Below are 18719 nucleotides of genomic sequence, written 5' to 3'. Positions count from 1 at the left end.
ATTGTGAAATACTGAAGCAGTATGCTAGAGCAAGCTAAGTAAAAAGAGCGCAGGTTCTTGTTTGAAATGCACACAGGGGCATATTACCAACAACTAGCGATAATTTTTGTCTCTAACTTGTTTAGAGACAAAACTTATCGCCGCAAATCGGCGATTTTTATCGCAGATAAACCTTGCTATTAGCAAGGTTTATCGCAAATGCGATAAAAAACGGCCGCAATGCATGAATATCGCTGTAAAGTCAGCGATATTCATGCATTATCGAGCAAATGCTCTTAGCCATGTTATCCACCTCCCATTGGATAACATGGCTAAGAACTGCTCAGGGCAGGTGTTAGCTTTTGGAGATATTCGCGCCTAGCGCGAATATCTCCAAAAGTTGGTAATAGGAGATAGCGATGTTAGCGACTGTTTCCAGTCGCTAACATCTTGGCACGCCCACTTTGCATGTCATTAGTGATAAATATCACTGACATGCAAAGTGGGGCCCATGATGGTCGCTATCTCCTATTAGCTGTCGCTAACTGGTGTTAGCAACAGCTTGGTAATAGGGAGATAATTTTATCTCCGCTTTCTTGGCTGTTAAAGCCAAAAAAGCGGAGATAAAACCCCTTGATAATATGCCCCACAGTGCTTTGAAACACGTTGGAATGACGTACATTATGTATGTGGTGGCTTTCGTAAGTGTCAAGGAACAAGGCGAGTGTGGGTCTCACAGCTTGAAGGAAGCTTGGGGTATATTATCAAGGGGTTTTATCTCCGCTTTTTTGGCTTTAAAAGCCAAGAAAGCGGAGATAAAATTATCTCCCTATTACCAAGCTGTCGCTAACACCAGTTAGCGACAGCTAATAGGAGATAGCGACCATCATGGGCCCCACTTTGCATGTCAGTGATATTTATCACTAATGACATGCAAAGTGGGCGTGCCAAGATGTTAGCGACTGGAAACAGTCGCTAACATCGCTATCTCCTATTACCAATTTTTGGAGATATTCGCGCTAAGCGCGAATATCTCCAAAAGCTAACACCTGCCCTGAGCAGTTCTTAGCCATGTTATCCAATGGGAGGTGGATAACATGGCTAAGAGCATTTGCTCGATAATGCATGAATATCGCTGACTTTTCAGCGATATTCATGCATTGCGGCCGTTTTTTATCGCATTTGCGATAAACCTTGCTAATAGCAAGGTTTATCTGCGATAAAAATCGCCGGTTTGCGGCGATAATTTTTGTCTCTAAACAAGTTAGAGACAAAAACTATCGCTAGTTGTTGGTAATATACCCCCTTGTGTGCTGCCTCACACTGCTCGTGTCTCTTTGAAACAAAGAAAGGTTACCACAGGAGGTTTACAGTTTATGTGTTGACACGCACAGCTAGGATCATAGGCATGTCACGCTAGTGTAAGCATTTGTGGATGAATATATACTTTTATATATTTCTTGTAAAATATTTATTTTAAAAAAAAATTAGCTTGTCATAGTTTTACATATAAATCAAAAGAAACATTCGCTGACACGCACAGCAAATAACGCATATTTCACAACATATGAATAAGAAATAAAAAATAAAAATGAATATGTGGACAGAGTTTAGTATTAGTGGTGTTACAAGGTAAATTACAGTTAATCTGCTTGAGGTTTTGCCAAACTGTAGATTATTAATAAGATTTCGTGCAGGTTAATTTTACCCATTTTTTAATTTCTTTTTGGGCCACACGCATCCAAAGGAGTAGTATCCCAAGGAGTGGTGAACCACCATCTCTGTTAGTACAAGTTTACTTTCACAAGTTATTTGAAAAATTCATAATACATACACAATTGTGTAAAAGGCAGGCCGTATCTCCACCACCTAATTTTCTGCAAATGCCGGGTGATTCATCAGTGGTGTGAAAAGAATGGTTTGAAGCGTTTGAGACTTATCTGGGGGCTATTGGCGCCATCCGTTTTTGACCAGAAAGGAAAAAATACCATTTGCTTCATTCATTAGGATTTAATGGGAGAGCGATTTTAAAACACTTACCTGAAGTTAGCATTGAGGCAGAGGAGTTGGATGACTATCTGGTAACTGTGAAGAAATTACAAGGCCGCTTTGACATCCAACCCAGTTTGGTTGTGGTGAGACATAGGTTTTTCAAAAGAATACAACAAGCAAGTGAAGATGTAGACACATATATCACGGCACTCAGGAGATTAGCGTTGGATTGTCCATTTGAGAACTTTGCTGATCAGTTAGTGAGGGATCAGTTCATTGATCACTGTATTGATTGATCCAGTAAGCAGAAAATATTGTTTATGGGTACTCCCTTATTAGAGGCAACAAAAAAAGTGGTAAAGAGTATAGAAACTTCACAAGTTTTAGTGAAAGAGCTGCATACTTAAAAAGAAGAGTTGGTGGGTGCTGTAAATACGAATTTCAATAAAATACAAAAGGATAGTAGGGAGCAGGTTAGAGCACCCCAAACATTTTCACAGCAGGAGATATGTTTCTGATGCAGGAATCACAGTCACATCCGAGGTGGGAGACAGTGTCCTGCGAGAAGTGTAGAGTAAAAACATAGACACTTTGCAAAGGTGTGCCAGAGTCAAAGAAACAAGATGACATCTGCAATCAAATGTGTCACATGACTGTGACTGACTGACTGACTGAGGGTATTTATAAAGCGCACTACTGCCGAGGCGTCTTGGCGATGGGGTGAGGTGACTGAGACATAACGACTGACATATTTAGGGTTGGGAAAAAACATATTTTGATTTCTTTCCTAAAGACAGATCTATTTGGTAACCTTCTCAAGTGTACAGGCAGTGAGTTCCAAAGTTTGGATGCTAGGAAAGAGAACGGCTTTCCTCCACACCTTACTATTTTTATCTTGGGAAGTTGTACCAGGCCAAGAGTAGCTGACCTTAGAGACCGTGAAGGTAGGTTATGGGAAAACAAGGATTGCACATCCTCAGCCCCAACACCAAACAAGGCTTTTTGCACCAGGCAAAGCGTCTTAAAATCGACACGTTGTCGAACTGGGAGCCAGTAAAGCTGTTTTATAGCTTTCAATGTAGGGTGATTTTTAGGTAACCCAAGCAGAGTTTTAGCTGCCGCATTCTGAATAGATTGAAGTTTAACAAATTGAGCAGTGCCTGCTCCCAAATAAAAAGCGTTATAGTAATCAATCCTGGACAGAATGGTGGCTACTCCCGCAGTTTTCCTCAGAGAGAAGGGGATGAATAGAATAATCTTCTTTAGGCCTTTTAACATAAAGAAGCATGCAGAAGAAACGTTATTAATATGCAAGACCTAGGTGAAGTCTTTGTCGAACATGAATCTGAGTTTCCTAGCCTTAATAACCGGCACAGGACAGGTGCCGGCTGCAGTAGGCCACCATAGCTGATTCCAGATCTAAGCTTTCTGACCAAACTCCAGGAGCTCCGTTTTCTCAGTGTTCAACTTCAAAAAGTTAGAACTCATCCAGGTAATCAAAGCAGAGGTGCAGTTACAGAAATCAGCTACCATAGCATCCACTGACTGCGTTACAGACACTATAAGCTGAGTGTCATCAGCATATGACACCAGTGTAAAGCCGTAGCTCTTTATTAATCTAGCCAGAGGGGCTACGTAAATATTAAAGAGTGTAGGGGATAAGGCAGAGCGTTGAGGAACTCCACCAGAGAGTATAAATTCCTCCGATCGATATCCATCCCAGAGGATCATTTGTTTTCTAGACGATAAAAAGGAGGATAAGAGGGCAAGAGCTGTACCACCGACACCTGCATCCTGTAGTCTTTGTATTAGTACCGCATGACTCGTGGTATCAAAGGCTGCTGTTAAATTGAGCAGGATCAGTATAGCCCTTCCTCCCTCATCTATCACCTTACGTATTACCTCTGCTGCCATAATCAAGGCTGTCTCCGTAGAATGTTTCAAACGGAAACCGTGTTGTGCGTTGTCAAGGATGTTATTAATCTGTAGATAAGATGTTAGTTCTAGGTTTATGGCCTTCTCAAGAATTTTGGCAGCCAGAGGCAGGCAGCAGATGGGACGATAGTTCTTTTCATCAAGTGGATCCAACGTAGGTTTTTTTGGAAGGGGACGGATAAAATCTTTTTTCATGCCTTTGGAAAATCTCCTGATAGCAGAATTGTACTTAGTACAGGAGATAATGAGGTGCTTATCTCCTCTTTGGTAAAATGTAGTATATACGACAGGCAGGGGTCCAGGGGAGAACCTGATTTGATATTTAACAACAGGTACGCCACTTTCTCCTTTGCCAATAATGGAAAATGCGGCAGGCCGCAGTGCTGGACCTTATTATCAGACTGAGCTGAAATGTTTCCCACTGTATCCCTAGCTGATTTTAAAAGGCCGTTATATACAGATTGAACCTTGCTTTGAAAAACAACAGCTAATTTGTCTACAAATTTTTGGTCTGGTGTGAAAGTTACATCCCGAGGGCATTTCAACAGCGCAGAAACTGTTTGAAACTGTTCCTTTGGGGAATTAGTGGGTTCTTGGATTTTGGTAGTGTAATAGGCAGTTTTGGCCTGTATGATTGAGACCTTATATTCTTCAATGGCAGCACAATATACTTTCTTTTGTGCATCATCATGTTGAGATCTCCAAATACGTTCTGTTTGCCTGCAGCAGAAGATGAGGACAACATTGAAAGAGATTTAAGAGACATAATTCTGGTTGTCAAGACAGATGATGTAAGAAGTGGATATCCTAGTTCTTTTATTGATCCTTATGTTGAAATTTCTGTGGGGGACAACATTCTGTCATTACTGGTAGACTCTGGTGCTCACATAACAATGATAACATTAATTATTTGATTGAGTCTGGCTCCTTTAGTTGGGCACAGAAACACAATGATGAGTTGAGAGTATGTGTTGACCTCCACAGTTTGAATAAAGAAATATGGGTAGACTCACACTCATTGCCCAACACCTCTGAGCTACTGACAGGATTCACCGAGGCCAGGGTTTTTTCAAAACTTGATCTGTCCTCCGTGTACCACCAAATAGAACTGGATGGTGAATCCAAACACCTGACAGCCTTTGGATCACCTTTTGGTACATAGCAATACTGCAGGATGCCTTTTGGGTTGGCGTCAGCTGCCTCTGTTTTCCAGAGGGCTTTGATCAACATGATCAAAGGTATCAATGGGTTATCAATATTTCAAGATAATTTAGTGATCTATGCTCCAGACAGACATGCTCATGATCTTATTTTAGTTGATGTGCTGATCAGATTTCAGTTTTGATGTGTCGTGTTCAGGCAGGACAAATGTCCTTTCCTCACAGATAAAGTTGAATACTTGGGATATTTAATCACGGAACATGGTGTTGAGCCAACGCCGGAGTTGGTAAAGAGTATTACAAATGCCAAAGCCACTGTAGACAAGCCTAGTCTAAAATCTTTTCTTGGCCTATGTGAGTTCTACTCCAGGTTCTTCAAAGATTAAGCAATAATGTTTAGGCCTCTATCTAGCATGTTGAGAAGAGGTGTTATGGTTGAGTGGAACAAAGAATGTCAAGAAGTGTTGAGGGGGTGAAAGAGCAGTTGTCATCACCTAAGGTGTTAAAAAATTACAATCCGGAACTCCAGTGTGTGCTTACAGTTGATGAAAATAATGTGGGGTTGGGTGCCTTACTCAGCCAGGTCACTGGCACGTAATGTACAGGAACGTAATAATGCAAATGATTGGTTATGCATCACCTGTGTTGTCAGACACAGAAAAGCAATATTCTGTGATTGAAAAAGCATTGTTGGCTTGTTGGTGGGGAGTCATGAAATTTGGAAACTACATATGGGGAACACGATTTGTCATTCAAACAGACCACAAACTTCTAATTTATATCCTAAGTAGTAAAAATTCAAAGGGGTTCTCACCTCATATTGCACGTCTCTCTACCAAGTTGCTACAATTTTACTTTACCACAGAGTACATCACTGGTATGAAAAATGCTTGTGCATATTTCTTATCACGTTCATCAGACTGGGGTGAGGAAAACAAAGCAATGAATTATGACGAGGGTAAAGAAAACTGCGTTGTGGCATCTATTGATCTACCACTAATAGGGGATTTTTCAGAACAGGATTGGCAGGATGCTCTGAAAGAAGACTTCACCTGTAAATTAGTCATGAAGTACATTGAGACTAATTGGCCCAAAGAGAGGAACGTAGATTTTGAGCTCAAGACCTTTGTTAAAGTGGCAGACAAGTTATCTGTTGAGGATGGTCTGTTGTTGAGGGCTGACAAGTTTCTTCCTCTTGTGACCTTGAGAAGTCTTTTTGAGTGAGTGCACATGATGGACATCTTGGACCTACTATGACAAAAAAGAGTATGGTTATCCTTCTGGTGGCCAGCTACGGATCAGAAGATAGACCTAGCAGTCAAAAATTGTGTTATACTCTCAAGTTGTCACAAATCCACTAAGTCAAGAATTTCACCCCTATGCCCCATTGAATTACCCACAGGTCCATGGGACAAGGTGGGTATTGACATTGTCAGACCATGTTATGCCTTAAATAGTACATATAGGTTCACTGTGTTCATGAGGGACTATGAGAGTGAGTGTCCTTAAGTAAAGTTTATCAATGAGGTTACATCCAAGGTAGTTGTTGAATTCATGAAGGAAGTCTGTCTGAAGGAAGGATTTCCACAACCATAGTCTCAGATAATGGTGCCCTGTTCGTCTTGGATGAGTTCAGATTGTTCCTAGAAACAAGAGGTATAAAACATCTGACAAGTTCCCTATATCATTCTCAAAAAAAGGGGCTGGTAGAGAGAATGAACAAATTCTTAGAGGAATGCATCCAGTGGGCAATTGCCAAAAAATGTGTTGTTGCCAATGCAGTTAAGAGTATGCTTTGGTTTTATCATACGACTCCACATGCAGTAACAGTTGTCTCTCCATTTGAACTGTAGCGAGGGAGAAGAACAACCACCTGTTTCTTCCCTGCTTGGATGAATAAATGGGTATGTTCAAGGCAGAGTCAGATGTCCGATGAATTAGTCAGGAAAAAAGTCTCCACCTTTCAGGAAAACCAAAAACTTAATGTTGATGAAAGAATCAGGGAAACTGATGTAAAGGTGGGTGATTTTGTTTGTGTATGTAAACCTGTTCATGTGAACAGGGGTAAAACCAGAGTTATCAGTGGACCCAGTGCAAACCAACTTGCAGAAGAAGGGGAGAGATGATGGAGAGTGTTGTTATAGTGTTGCGAGTAGTAAGAAAGCTGTGTGTTCAAATGACTTGTTCTCCACTGCCGGTGTTCCAGCTCAAGGTGTGGATTCGAGGCACAGCACAAAGAACATCATATTTACGGCCATGCATTGGGACTTCGTCTAGATTTACACTGTTTGTACAGTATCCCTGGGTTATATGCCATATTCGGGGGTAACGTGGTACTCAAATGTACATACTGGTCAAGTACATTGATTTATTTTTCTAAAAAATTACTTGTGTTCTAAAAAGTCATTTCTTGTTGTTTTTGCCAAATGTATGCTTTCCTCTAATTATATGTATTCGAGTTAGGTTATTTTGCATTTTTTATTTCGTTAAGAGAATGTTACTGGATGGTACTTTTTCAAAAGGAAAGAGCCATGAGGTGATTATAGAATCTCACCTCATCTTGTGCTTGGAATAAGAGTGCAAACATGATGATTCCATGCTCAGGACGTTAGTGACAGATGAAGTGAGACTGCGCTGCCAGGACACTCGTTGTAATGTGTACTAAATAAAGCATGTATCTCGTACCTGGAGTCTTCGTGTCCTCATCATCACCACACAGTACATGGTTGATAAAGTACTGTGCAGTGCGTGTATGCTGTATACATGCACAGGGTGTATGTGTGCCTGTGAATGATACAACACATGGAAGTCCCTGGGTTCCATTTTAGGAGACCCAGGCCTGCATGGTGAAACAGGGAAATGAGTTAGTGAGATCCCCCAGACAGATTTGTGTATTGCTACATTCCTATAAGCTGGGTGGAACACACACTGGGGAGGAGAGGACCAGGTCTCCCCTGTTCAATTCAAAGGGTGCTCTTACCTTCAGTGAGTGGTCACAAGGAAGGGGCCGGGACACATCTCATAAAGGAGGTGGGGCTAATGAGAACCATAAAAAGCAGGGCTGTGGGACCTTTAGATGCACATATCACTAAGGCTTGCATACACATATGAACTCTAGTCTGTCCCATGGCCTGTGTTGTGGGACTATCATCTTTGGACACACTCCTATGACAGACTGCTTTTCAATAGGCAGTGGCAGCAGAGGAGTGGGCACTTCAAAGTAAGCCGAACCCCAACATAAAACCTCAAAGACACAGACTCTAAATCACATTTAGTGTCTAGAAAAGGCCTAACAGAAGAGATGTTTGAGAACCCAAAATTGCAATCTTCCAAGAAGCCAGGTGGGCTGTGTGAGGAGGGGAAGCTCTGCAAGACTTCTGAATGTGACAAAGTCTGGAGGCCAAAGCCTGGTAGTCTCCCTGTTGCGTGAGGGGACATCACTCAAGGAATACAAGACTACCTGCCCTGGAGCCTGGAGCACCAGTGCCCGAATGCTTGCACAGATCAGTGTAACATGGGAGGGAATGGAGATTGTTGGAAGGAGCTCAGTCCTGTGGGGATCCCTGTTTAGTGAATTCCCTGTGCAAAGTGTGAGGAAATATCTGCTGTACAAATCAGATCATTGCCCTGTGCAGTACAGCATTTGCAAACCCCTTATGCCAGGAGAGGGCACAGTGAATTTACCCATGTGTTGAGCTGCACTGATCAGGCCGGGGCTCATGCGTGATAATGAGGCGGCAGCCCCGTATGTGAAGAGGGGTCACCGGTGAGTAGCCTGCCATGCAGAAAGGGACCATAGCTCTGTGAGGTTGCAAGGTGGCGACCCTGAATGCAGGGGTTGCCACAGTGGAGAACATCACCATGCTGATCGGACTTGAGCCAGAGGACTGTGAGTTGATGTGACTCCAAATGCCGGAGGGGTCACAGGTAGCACCAAGGATTGAGACCATTGAAGTATGGTCTTCATGGAAGTTACGTGTACACTGCCACCCAGGAGATGGACCCAAGACAGGATCATCATAGCATCCCTTATCGCGAGCCGAACAAACACTTACACTGCAGGAGCCACTGAATGTCTCTGGTTGCTTCAGGAGCACATCTGCAATTACTGTTGAGTGCAGCCATGTGCAGCTGACTTACCTGTATTTGGCTGTAGCAGCTACAAGCATTCATGAATGGGGTACACTCAGGAACTCTGGACTCTTCACACCTGCTGGTGCAGGTAAGACTGATTTCAGGCCTGTCTGCCTGAGGAAACTTGTTGCTAACAATGCTGCGGCTCTGGAACATGGTTGATTTTGATTTAGAGTAAAAATTTACTCTTGTGTCTCTGACCGCTATCTTGTTGCTACCAATAGTGAGTGGGAATAACCACTATCACTAACGTAAAGATGGAGTGGAATTGAAAAATGCCATAGAAACACTAGAGCCCTGACCTCAAAGGGAAAATGTATATTGTTTGCATATCTCCAATTCCTCCTTTGGGTGGTATGCAGTAGAAATAAAATATAGTTAAAAAAAGAAATCTTGTATTCACACCTCTCCCTGAGGGAGTGTTAGAATGCTCGGACCAAGCAACCCTCAGAGTCAAATGCGAAAGGTTACTTGGTTCATAGTAAGTCAGACCCCGCAGGCCAGTAGCCAGAATTCTATTTTTAGGGGGGCATGGCCTTCGGCTGTGATCCAACATTAAACCTGTGCTCTATTGGCACACAGCTTCACAGAATATCAAAATATAAGTGCATAAAGGAAGGTATAGATGTGCTATTCCTAATGCCACATCTACATATCTTAAAGATATGTATATATCATGTAGGTATATATATATGTGGAGTAAGTTATAGAACATCTATGCTGACTTACCTGTAAATATTTTGGATACAATAGTATGTCCTCAAGATTCTGTAGCATCTATACTCTGTTGTTGATATACAGGGTGCACACTGTGTGAGTCTATGTGAAGGACTGTGTGGACTGTTTAAGATATACAATAAAGCCCACTTAATAAACTTTCCAGAATCCAAATTTAAATCCTGTCAATTCGATGGGATGTAAAGTAGAGAGGTGTAAAGTTGTAAAGTATGCTGCCTTGCAGCTTTGTGTATTTTCTTAGTTGTTCAAGCTTTATGAAATGCAAAGCTTATGAAGACTTTTTTACAAAATAAATAAGCTGACATCATCTCAGCACCATCCCTTCCACACCGCTTATCTCAGGTGGTGCATTCATGGCCTCCACACTCAACATTTTTTGCTGGATGATGACCCACTTGGGACATTCTGCATCAGAAAATTATCACAGCGGGAAAACCCGAAAGGATAAATCTTACCTCATGTAGTTAGGAAACTTCATCTGCTTCATAACATACATCGTTTCCTAATTCTGCCTAAACTGAAAGTGTATTTTAGATATTTTAGGGCTGTCAGAATGGTGAAAGCTATATCCAATTTAGATGACATTTTACTGGGTAAGTTGGGAAGGTATCCCACAATAAATGTCACTATAAAGTTATGACAAAAGATGAACAGTTCAATTACGTTTGATCAAAGCACCAGTAAAACCTGCATGGACTTGAAGCAGGTTTTGACATTGACATACACCCCTCGTACTTACTATCAGGTTGTGAGAACGTTTTGGTACAAAACAAGATCTTCCTTGGACATCGACCAGCAAGACAGGCAGGCATGGATTGTGTGAGCCTGGGATGGGTTCATTTGAGACATGTGGACTGGCTAGGGCACTTGTTCCATCTCCAGTTTGAAGACCCATAGAAGGGCATGCAGCAGCACTGCCACCAAGGCTTTGAGTGGTAGTTTCATTGTTTGCATCTAGGATCCTTATCTGTGATAACACCTCTCTCTGATGCTGCTTGCATGGTACTTCTCATTCAGATGCTACAAAATCCTCAACTTCCAGGATTATACACATGTTCCACTCTTTCACATGCAGTAGACTCCTTGCATAGAATACTAAGGGTGGACCCTCTACGTGGCTAATACTGCTTAGATGGGCAAGCATTTTTCTGAGTGGTGAATTTAGAAAGCATGGAAGCCTGCCTTGTGTACTAGATTTGGAAAATATTCACTTGCAGAGGGAATGTTCGGCATTACTGCAGTGCAGAAAAAAGTAACGCTTCATGTTAGGAAACAATTAAGAGACTGCCATATTTAAGTGTACACTAGAATACCAAATGACCTCCTTAATAGAACTTGTAATTCTCAAAAAGTAGGTTGAACTTTCCAATGACTATGCTAGCAAATGTAGATATGGATAATATGCAATAAAAGAGAAGACCTCAGCATTTCTCGCCAACAGCATACAGTTATAAATAGGAAGAGGGTGCTATTTTAAAAAATATATATTTTTATTAACATTGCTCATGAGACCAAACAACATCAGACAATATCTGAAAAGCATTTCAGGAAATAACATAGGAAGTAACAATTTAAAGCATACGAAGACACATGAGGGGTGACCAAGAATAATCATTACTCCTCCAGAGCGACTTCTGCCCCCCTGTATGTTAACCAAGGCCCCCAAATTTTCTTCCATTTCTTGGCCCATCCTCTTCTCCTATATACAGTTTCTTCTGCCCTTTGGCACCAATCAAGATCCCGCCTGCACTCCTCCCATTGCAAAAGTGCCTGTGACCCCCCACCATGTGGCAATGTTTCGTTTCGCCACCCCACTGCCAATGTGAGCCAAATCTTCACGTAATTGGCTCCAGCGGAACCGCTATGCCCACCCTCTCAGACATGGTGTCAGTGACTCTGGTCCAGAAGGGAATTACCTCTGAGCACTTCCACAGTTTTTGATAAAAGGTGCTCTCTTGTTGACAGCCCCTCTCACAAAAGGCCGAACGGCTCCTGCCCCATGCATATAAGTGTTTGCTGGGATAATAGGTACGGTGAAGGATCATTAACTACACCAATCTATACCTTGAGATGATTGCTATTTTCGGTGGACTATGAATAGCATCCTGCCAGTCCTCGTCATAGAGGCTGCCAAGATCCCTGACCCATGCTCACCTAAGAGTTATCAAAGGGTCTGGTATGCTATTTATGAGTTTCTGGTAGATGTTAGATGAGGGCTTCTCTACTATGGGATCGAGGATTAGTCTATCCTCCATGGGGGAGTATTCCGGAATCAACATACTGCTATGTATGTAGGAGCATATGGTATGAAGGAGACATATGTGGTGGTATCTTTACAAGGCTTGGAGGCTATATTCCTTGTGAAGGTATTCAAAGGAGCGAGGAGCGTCGCCCTTCCAAACATCACCCAAATATTCAATGCCAATTAACTTCCACCACTTGAAGCCGGTTAGCACAGTCACCTCTCCTATTTGGTCGCCTACCACAGAGGGGTCCTCCCTGTCTGTCTGTGAGCCCACCCTAGGAGTTTGTTTGCCTCCCTCCAACACTGCAGCAACACTCTGATGTGCTCAGGCCACCCCACTCGAGCCCTCCAGGTATAGAGGAGAGGTTCAAAGTTGCCCCCTGGCATGACCATCCTATCCACCCTATGTCCAGGTTCAGAACCATCCATGTACACCCAGTCATTAACCACTTCGAGCTGCGAAGACAATAATATAGCTTGACGTCCGGGAATGCCAGACTGCCGTCATATACTCCTCTAGTAAGCTTATGTAACATGACTCTTGGGGGCCGCCATCCCACAGCAACATTCGTGCTGCCTGTGATATACGTTTGAATACTCCTGGGGGGACACGATGTAGTGTAGTTCCTATTATCCCAATAGGCTCTGCGCATTGGAATAATACCTTCAATAGTATAGGCCTAGACCAGACGTTAACTAGGTCTTCTACTGTCGATATTAGACTTAAAGTTTTGGGTTTGCCAGCTAGCTCAGAGTTCACTAGAAACTTTCTCGAATAGGCAAGGAGGAGTTGAACCTCCCTGGATAGACAAGAAGGGATTTAGTTTCTGACAACCATAGAACATGACAACTTTGCTCTCCCCTAATCAAGAGTGTATCTCTAGAGTCGTGTGAAAACAAAAGACAACTTATTTTACTCAGTCAGTACGTGCATTCTTAGTTTCACCAGATTGTAGAGAAAAGGAAGAGACGGGCGTGTTCAATAAAAGATGTTGTTTATTGATCAGTCTCTTTTCTCATACAAGAGAAATGGATCGATATTATCGCAATACTTATGGTTAAGTAAAGTGCATACAATAAAAGCAGAATTATGAAATAATACTGTAAAAGCATTGATATGGTTTCTAAGCCATATGCTAGTTAAAATGGATAAAATATATACATACACAAATACATTTGACTAATCGTACTCAACTGGTGCTTCTAACCACGCCTACCCCGGTGTACCTGACCTAAGCCTAATACGTGGGCGGGAGTAGAAAGTAGCAGTTTAAGTTAAGGTTGTTTTGCCAAGTGACTGACTCAAGAATTCTCTGCAAGGGGTTATTCAGTTCTGTACCTGAGATCTAGGATGGTTGAGGGATGGTATCTCTCGTCTTTGGTCTCGATATTCCAGGCTGCCTGCAAGGGCTGTTCGGAAGCGCCGGAGCTGGATTTCTCGGCAGGAGAAAGCAGCGTCTCGTTCTCAGCGCGTCAGGAAGGCGGGGCAGCACCAGTGGGCTTCGCTCTCTGCTGGGCTTCGGCAAGTCTCGCTGCTCCGATCTCGTCACCACCGCGTGTGTTTGCTTAAGGCAATATCGGTAATATTTATACCTGTAAGGTGCCGAGATTGACGTAAGGATGGACATAGATACGTCAATAAGGATGTCATACGAACTGGTCGTTAGCACATTCTTTTACTGAAGTTCTCTGAGAAATCAAAACAATGGCCGCAGGGTTTTTCCCAGGTTGTCATAGGTTTGATTTGTTTTGAGAACTCCGTATGCCTTATCAGGGGCTGGAGGAATATTGCTTGCCTAATTAGATGGCAAACGTTATGACCTAATCAGATAACGCGTTCCTGTGCCGTGGTGTGGCTTAATCAGATAACGGTTTCTGCATCATGGGATGGCTGCTAGTTAATTTGTTAACCAGAACAGGGTCAGGAATAGGGGGATCGATACAGAACCTATAGGAATACATCACACCCACTCCACGCTAACTATGGCCATATTTACGAATCTAGGCATAGTAAAACATACTGTAGAGTATCGTATATACCTTACCACCCCAAAATACATATAATGCATTTCGAAATTATGTAATATACGGAAAAAAATAGTCACATGTACTATATGCACTCAAGCTGTAGAATAATGCTAAATTAATCACGCATATGTATGTATTATTATTAATCGAATATGAGAATTACACATGAAAATGGCTCTTAATACGGAAGAAAAAGTTCGAGACCACTTCATCACAGAATAAAAATAATTATGAACATACCAGCGGGCAGCTAATGTCTATGAAGTTTCTAAAAATAGAAATTTAGTTCTCTAAGAATAGTTCTTACTTTAAGCAGAAGATAAGTGTCCCGAAAAATTGTAAAAATATTTTGGGGCTGCTGAAAAATTGCTGTCCGTGAACTGGAGGGAAAATTGTTCATGCTACTTTATTATTAAAGTTGAAGGCCAAATTCAGGGTGTTGGGAACGCCGTGTGCTAGCTTGCTCAAAAGACGTTATTTCTGCTCTGGTGAGAACATCATATCATTGAGACTGTCGAAAAAGCTGTCAACAGCTTCCTGTGAAAGTTCCACTAACTCGGAAAAAGATGTAACCATGCATTCATGTGCATGATTGTCTCCATTGACGTTTTGATTAGTATTGCTGACAGAAGGTCGTACCTGATCGATGCTGCTTTCATCTTGAACTTCACTACCCCTCAATCGTAGTGGTGAAGTTTCCACGAATGCCGTCATCAGGATTGGCAGCCGTTGAGGGCAGCACAATGCATGAGCCGTTACCGGACCCAACAATGTTTCTGCATCCATTGGCGCATCCGATTGTAGCGTCAGACAGGTGTCCAACACGCATTCTTCTCCGCACAGCATGCACCTTAATACAGGTAAAACACATCTTTGCCATATTGGTCGAAATGAAAGAAACCAAGTCATGTTTAGGTCTCTAAGCCGGGATAGTCCCAGGATTTTTGATATCCGGTCCCGGTATCCAATGGCTCGGATTGTTTCTTCCCTTGTCGCAGGTGTTTTGTCTGTGACATGGTTTGCCATAACGAAATATAAGGACCAAGAATAGGATTCCTGCAATTAGTCCCAAAATGAGGGGAAGTCCGCCAAAAATCGAATGGACGAAGTCTGGAAAAATACCCAGTATGGCTTTGAATGGTGTTAATGCCATCGAAAATACTGTCTTAAATACATTTGAGACTCCACTGGTATCAGAAATATTTAAGATTTCATTCAGGATTTCTGCGAAATGTATGGGGGAATTAGTTGATAACAATGAGTGAATCTCTGCAGTCGTCCTTGCGACTAGGAGATCATACGTTTCTTTTGATGACGTGAGCCTGGTCGGCGTCTGAAGAAGCACTGTTTTCATTCTGCTTAAAGTATCAATTCGAATAGAAGTAATTTTCAAGTTAGGCCATGCCCTTGCCTCCCTGTCTGGAAAGGAGCTGGGGAACAATAAGCGTCCACAGCACATGACCTTCGCAGTCGTACTTATGAGATAAGGAACCCCGGGCAGAAGACTACAACATCTGCGATCCACAATTAGAATATAACTCCCGTTATAGAGTCTTTTAAAGAATGGTTCTATCTCTGTTGCAGATGCGCCTAGCTGGTGACATGAAAGGTTATTTGAGTTCCCTTCACAGGCTCCATGCAAACTAATTCCATTACACAGAAGTGTACCGCTTAGTGACATCGCACAATTATTGCCACTAAGAAACACTTTCTGTCCTTTATTACTGACACATGCATGTGAATAGGGCAAGTTCCAAGTTGACTTAATGTACCCTTTTCCCAATTTTTCGTACATGCCAGCCTGTATATATTTTTGGCAGTATTGAAACCTGAAAGTAGATATTGGAATATTAATTATCCCATGTATTATCCATTCAATGACAGGTCGTTCTGACATTGTCAATGGTAATCTCTCGAGTTTCTCAATGCTCAGGATTGTATAATCAGCACCCTTCTGTGCCATACTGATTTGTTTATCAGTAAGGTTAAAGATATTGAATAGTGACGTTGTGTTGATTAAACGCCAAGGCACATAGCCTGAACGCAGATTTTGTAACGTCCAGCCAAGCTGTATAATAGAACGCAATTGCGACTGACCGTGTTGTAACAACAGTAAGTCTTGCGATATTATGTCGATTGCTGAAGACACAATGCTGTCCAATGAAAAAATTCTGGAGGACAGAGTCATTAACCCATTGTCCACTACAGAAAGCGATTTTTCCAAATTAATACGGTCAATTTCCCGTATACTTTCTGCTGTCTCAATTTGAGTTATCTTCCAGGCCTCGTTGTAAGCTGCATATATAGAGGCTGCTATGAAGCGTTTTTGACGCTGTTTGCGTGGTCCCATAATGAAATCACGCAAGTCAGCACCATCAGTAAGTAAAGTTAGGTGTTGCTTAATTTCTGTCAGTGTGGAAGTTTGTAGCCATTGAAGGCAGAGTTTGCCCACACTGTAGGTGGTGATTATCCCTGGGTGTTGTCTTTGGGAATATCTAGGGTCTGGCCTGGTCAATGTGAACCCCTGTGTTTTGTTCAGGAATCTGTCTTGACAGTTATTAGTATCTGTGGGCCAGATTAACCATTGTTTCCAATCAGGATGTGTTCTGTTTTGGTTTAATACATAGTTTACGTCTATCTCTTCATCTGCAGAGCTATTGCTGTTCATTGTTGGCTTTGGAATAGACGGTTTATTTAAGTCTTTGATTTTGGCTAAGCCAAGACAGGTAGTTTGTTGAATAGTGTCATTCAAAAACATAATTTGTTCCGGGATCATGCAGGCTCTAAACAATGATTCTATACCTTGTACTTGCCATTCTTTTGTACCCCAAACACTTTTTACTTCAACATTTTTGTCCCAATAATCAAAACCAAATGTATTCATTTGTTCAAAAAACGAGTCCGAATATATCAATTTTGTGTTTGTAAGCATAGTTTTTGTTCCTGTCTTATTTGACAATTTGAAATAAAATGTTTCAGCATTACTTGTGTTGAACCCTGAAAAATATGAATATTTGTCATAAAAGGTTCTTGAGCTTCCTTTTGGAGGGGTTGCACAATGTTCCCATTGATTATAATTTAAAACATTTCTAGGTTGTGCAGATTTATGTAGAAAGTGGTTACCATAGTGGTTGTAACAGTACATACTATCTTAATTAGACGAACCCTGCAAATAATCATGTTTGGTAAATTTAGCAGACATCACTAGGTCAGACATCATATCATTAATACTTTCAAAGTCCCAATCATCAGCAAATGAGCTTGGTTTTACAAAGTCACTCAACGAGATCTTGATTTGGTGTGGATATTTCAGGATTTCAACCGGACCAAAAATTTCATAGTCATTGTTGTCCCATGCTACCCCACCCGATATAGGATTGGCTGTGAAGTTGACTAAAGAAAGTTCTCTTTTCTCGACGTGTGAAGACGTGTGTGGCTTGAGGATCAAGTTGATTTTCTGGCTTGCTGTGTCCATTTTAGCATAATTTCCCTCAATGAAGCGTCCCAAGCATAGTACCATGATGAGCCAAAGTATGAGGATAAATACACCAAAGGCCACCCAAAATTCAATCCATGGAGAAATCAGATAGGTTTCTTTCAGTTGTTTCAAAAGTTCCTTAGCTTTATCTTTAAAGGTTTTTGTTGATGGCTGTGTCTTTGATTCACTGAGGTCTTCAGAGGAATCATTGAAGTTTATGAAGTAGCCGGATGCTGTTCTGTCAATTGTTCCAATTGCTTCAGGATTACTGTTTCTTGCAGCTTCAGCATATTCATTTGTTACTTCATTGTAGGTTGGTGTGTCTCTACTAAATGTTTTTATTTGGGTTTTTAGAGGTGTGAGTTCCATTGCATTGTTGCATAGTCCTTGTTGTTGTTCTGTAGGCGTTTCGAATGTGATTAGCCTCTTAGTTAGCACCTCTGTATTTGTAGCAAACCTTGGTGTTCTACTACTTATCGGGAGTCCACTTGGCCTACTGTTTGTTATCGGCTACATGATTGTGGTTTTACCAGGTCGATGGATACAACTCGGTTCTCCTTTTTACCAGCAAGCGGCGGTAGTACAACTGATCTTGTCCCGTTGATGGACAAGACAGGAACTGCTTTTCTGTAAGAAGACCCAAATTCCTTCTTTACCGCGATCTTTTCTCTGACTAGATCCCCGACTTTTGGAATCCAGACAGGTCTTGCTGGGACAGGTGGTGTTTCTTCAGTGGTTGTTGGCTGCTGTTTTAACTTTATGTTGCTCAGGTCTTTTCTTGTTTCGTTTAAGTCCTGCAAAATAGCCAAACGATCTTTGATATCAAAGCTTTTTTCTTTCACCACTGAAGTCTGACTGTCAAGATCTAAGACCATCATCCTAGTCCCAAACAATAATTCTTGGCAGGTTGTTTAGACTACGTTGGACACTTATTAGATGTTTGACCCACCCAGCTCCCGAACCTAATAGCCTTCCTGTTACAGATTGCTTTATGCCTTGGTTTTTTCTTTACACCATCCTGTATCCCTCA

This window comes from Lissotriton helveticus, chromosome 8, assembly GCF_964261635.1.
Source record: "Lissotriton helveticus chromosome 8, aLisHel1.1, whole genome shotgun sequence".
Lineage (NCBI taxonomy): Eukaryota > Metazoa > Chordata > Amphibia > Caudata > Salamandridae > Lissotriton > Lissotriton helveticus.
Note: the sequence above shows the minus strand (reverse complement) of the source record.